Genomic DNA, 4,816 nt, shown 5'->3' with positions numbered 1-4,816 from the left:
CTTGGGAAAGCAGCAGCAGATGAAAAGGAGACACACACACATTTCAGACAAGACCTGTTAGATGGAAAAAGGCAAAAAAAAAAAACCAAACAAAAAAATCACACGAGACTGCCAAAGCCACAGAGTAGAAGTAACGAGGCAAACACAGACTCAAGTGAAGTCAGAAGTCAAAATTGATTTGATCTTTTGAAGGAAGGCTTTTCATAAACATTTCCTGCTTTCCACAATTAAAAGATAGACTTTCTCTTATACATAAAATGTGCTAATGATTGTTACTCTATAACTGCTTAACACCCACCTGCAGAGACTTTCTTCCCAGTTACCTTGAAGCTTAGCACAACGGACATCCATTCAAAAGTGGGATTCAGAGGCATCCACTCATTGACTATTTCTAGCCTGATAAAACTAGCCTTGGAGTGTGTGGGGGGGGAGAGGGGGGAAAGAAATCCCTATAATGCAAATTATAGGCTCAATTGCAACAAAACTACCTGTAAATAGTTCTCTGTGGTACAACAATTGGCTGTTTCTAAAGATGATTTCTGCAACTGTGGAATATGAAAGCGTCATGCTCAAATGGTGTGCAAATGCATTATATTTCTGCTCACAAGAGTTAAAGACTGCCATTTCCTTCCTCCCCCCCCAAAATGTCTCAAGAACATTTGGCCATTTTATTTGCTAATCTAAATCACAGAATCACAGAATGTCAGGGATTGGAAGGGACCTCATAAGATCATCCAGTCCAATCCCCCTGCCAGAGCAGGAACCTAAATGAGATCACACAGGAAGGCGTCCAGGCGGGTCTTGAATGTCTCCAGAGAAGGAGATTCCACAACCTCCCTGGGCAGCCTAAATGAGTCCTTGATCCTACAAAGTAACTACAGTGGATTGACCTCAACACTCCAAGAGAAATCATGAGCTCACTTCATGAAACACCACACAATATATACAGATTCACGTGTCTGAATCAGATGGCTGAACCAAAGTGAAAGATATTTATCACACGGATCCCTTTTTTGGGTAAAGTAATTTATACTTTGAGTATCCACAGTGCTGTTATGCTTGATGCTGACTTCAGATCCACTTGAAATCCCCTGGGTAATCTGAAGAACGGCACTGCCAGCTCCTGCGATTTTCCTGACATGGAGTGTTAATTTAGGGAGGGAGAAGAGGAAGAGTGTGCAGGGGAAGGTCTTCTTCAGTTACATTTTAGTTCTCATCATTGGGGGGGAAAAAAACAATTCCCCACTCACACAACTCCTGAGCCCTTGGTTTCTTGTACTGGGCACTGCTGAGGCCGCAGCTGGAGTGCTGGGTTCAGTGTTGGGCCCCTGAGTCCAAGAAGGACATGGAGGTGCTGGAGTGTGTCCAGAGAAGGGCAATGGAGCTGGGGAAGGGTCTGGAGCACAAGTGTGCTGAGTTCCCTTGTGGCTGAGGGAACTGGGGGTGTTGAGCCTGGAAAAAAGGAGGCTGAGGGGAGACCTTGTGTCTCTGTCCAAGTCCCTTGGAGGAGGGTGGAGAGAGGTGGGGGTGGGTCTGTTCAACCAAGAACCAAGGGACAGGACAAGAGGAAATGGCCTCAAGTTGCACCAAGGGCAGTTGAGATGGGATGTGAGGAAGAATTTCTTTGCTGCAAGTGTTGTCAGGCATTGGAAGGGGTTGGCCAGGGCAGTGGTGGAGTCCCCATCCCTGGAGGGATTGAAGAGTGGTGTAGACACAGTGCTGAGGGACATGTGTTAGTCATAGGGGACTTGTCAGTGTTGGGTTAATGATTGGACTGGATGATCCTAAAGGTCTTTTCCACTCGAGGCAATTCTGTGATTCTAAGAACAGGCTAACAAGAAGAAAAAGCCCATCGTGTTTGATCATGGGTTTCATGAGAACCTGCAGCAGCTGTTCCTGGAGCTGACTGTACTGCGAAAATCACCAGAATTGTTTGGTAGGGCTGTCAGCAGGATGTTTTCTGTAGGGTGCTCTCTGTGAAAGCCTGATCCCCTTTTTTGGGAACCCAAAAAAGCTGCTGTTAAAGGATCATATGAATGAACAAGATTGACCCTTCTTTTATATGCAGAATTAGGTTTGAAACACTCTTGTTTTACTAATTCCAATACACAGTACAGTACTATGGTTAAGCCACGGAGACACATCACCAGAAACAAATATAATTGAGAGTTGTGTAGGTGGCTCTCAAATAACTTAGCTGTTTTTAGGATATGGAAGTTAATATGAGGCAGGCTTGCTGAACTGGGCTTCAGAGAATGACTGGTATCTGCTGACTGAGATGATCAAAAGGGTTCCCCCTTCCTACACCACAAAGAGAGCAACAGGGGACACTTGGACTTGACATAGTTGCATCTACAATTTTACTGAAGCTTAAAATAAATTGATTTTTTTTAAGGGGTGTTCCAAACACAATGGGTGAGCAACCCAGCGTTAGCAGTTATTACACCAAGATTAACAGCTCACTACTGGTATTATTCTTTAGAAAATTATTCCTGGAAAACACCAAAAGTATAAAGCACCATCTATGACACTATTCAACCTGGGGCTCTGAGTGCTTCTCATCTATATTAAGAGTACCTGAGCCTGAGGTCAGGCAGAAGTCTAGCAAAGCTTTTAAAGCCTTTTTTTCCAGTGCTGGATCAAACATGCCTTTGTTCAGTAGCATTTGCTTTCCTCTCGTTTGAAGCATCTGATGTGATCCCTTAAGTACCACTTCCTCCAAGCGTTTTCTAGCGCGTGAAGCTACATCCAACAAAAGACACAGACAGAGATGCAGACGCAGCCCATGATTCAGCAGAGCACTGAAGGTCAACAGTGCACTAAACCTGGGTGCAATTAGTATGTGCTAAATAAACCTGAACACGCTGAGAAGAATATAAGCACATGGTAAAAAAATCTGCTGAATCAAGTGGTTATTATAGCAGAATACCTGCACCAAAAGCAGAGTGGATGCTGCACACAGCCAGAGATATATTTTTTGTTTGTTTGTTTCTTTTTTATATAAAGAAGCTATCATTTAAGCAGCTTTTAACAATAATTTTTCACATAATAGTTGCCAACACTAATAGACCTGACAGAGGGTCAGTCCATGCCTCCATCTGCCCCCTGTGCTTCCGACGCGGTGCAAGATGTTAATTGTGCTCACTTGTTTATCGTCACCTTTATTATCAAGCACTAGGGTTGGCCAGCCTGCCTACCTACTTGGTTGGGAAACCTAACAACATCAGAAAGCATCATATAGCTGAAGTTGAAAATGTATTTGTGTTTAAAGGCTGATCTTTTATGGTTCTCTGTACGATATTTTAAAACATGGCAGTTCTGGGATGGATCTAGGGTTGTGGCAGGAAAAGGAGAGAAGTTTAGTGCTCCAAACTTGACACAAGCAGTTTTTCCATAGTGACTTTCCCTAACTGCTCACAGTACCACAGGACACCAAAGTCTTGTTCTCACTTCACGATATGGAGCTGATAAAGAACACCAAACCTCAAAGCACACAGGACCCTCTTCACCTGAACTGCGTGGATGTGATGTGATGGGGCTGCTTTCAGCCAGTCACAACCCTACCAGCATGTCCTGCTCCACCTTTACAGAGACAAACAGAACTATACCAGCATTTCCAGAGCTTGTGGAGCATTCCCACCACCTTCCAGCTCTAAGAGACAGGAAGCAGAAATAGTTTGATGTTTTCACACCACTTTACATATTCTACTTTACACAAACATGGGTTTTGCTGAGCAAGCCAGCTGAGAGGGAGCTTCAGAGAACCTTAGCTTTTCCTCAATGTTTTGAACATATTGAGAGGCAGGACAACAGGAAACAGTTAATAGTCACAGAGATGTTTGAATCTCTTGAAATTTACAGAGTACTTTTAAAAAATACTTCCCAATACTATCAGAAAGTGTGCTGGAGTGTTGATGTTCTCTATCAGGACGTGAATTTACTGGCTACTGTAAAAAGAACACACAAAACCTCCAAATGAAGAGCCACCAAGATGATTAAGGGAAATGATGAAGGGAGTGGAGCATCTCCCTTATGAGGAAAGGCTGAGGGAGCTGGGGCTCTTTAGCTTGGAGAAGAGGAGACTGAGGGGTGACCTCATTAATGTTTATAAATATGTAAAGGGCGAATGTCAGGAGGATGGAGCCAGGCTCTTCTCAGTGATGCCCAATGGTAGGACAAGGGGCAGTGGGTGTGAGCTGGAACACAGGAGGTTCTGCTTAAACTTGAGAAAAAACTTCTTTACAGTGAGGGTGACAGAGCCCTGGGACAGGCTGCCCAGGGAGGGTGTGGAGTCTCCTTCTCTGGAGACATTCATGACCCGCCTGGTCGCCTTCCTGTGTGATCTCATTTAGGTTCCTGCTCTGGCAGGGGGATTGGACTGGATGATCTTTTGAGGTCCCTTCCAATCCCTGACATTCTGTGATTCTGTGAAATGAAACAACCTGCATCATATCTTCTAGTTGTCCTTGTCATCTATGCCAAAAGGTCCGTCTTGCTTCCTGTTAAAGTTTTGGAAGGGAAGCAAATGGATTCCCATCCCTGAAAAAGGATGCAAGCTCTCCACGTGGCTACTCACAAAAAGTCCTTTAGACAGCTGCTTCATTTACTATTTATGCAGCACCTAAAAGAAAGTGTGAGACAAATGGGAGGAAGATGCCAGGCAAAACAAACAGTTCATCCTGAAAGCAGAAGACATATGGGTGGTTGGGTCGACACGCTGGAGGGAAGGGATGCCATCCAGAGGGACCTGGACAGGCTGGAGAGGTGGGACTGTGCAAACCTCATGAAGTTCAACAAGGCCAAGTGCAAGGTCCTG

Source organism: Antrostomus carolinensis, unplaced genomic scaffold (genome assembly GCF_000700745.2).
Source record: "Antrostomus carolinensis isolate BGI_N321 unplaced genomic scaffold, ASM70074v2 scaffold13159, whole genome shotgun sequence".
NCBI lineage: Eukaryota > Metazoa > Chordata > Aves > Caprimulgiformes > Caprimulgidae > Antrostomus > Antrostomus carolinensis.
This window is presented reverse-complemented; position numbering follows the sequence as displayed.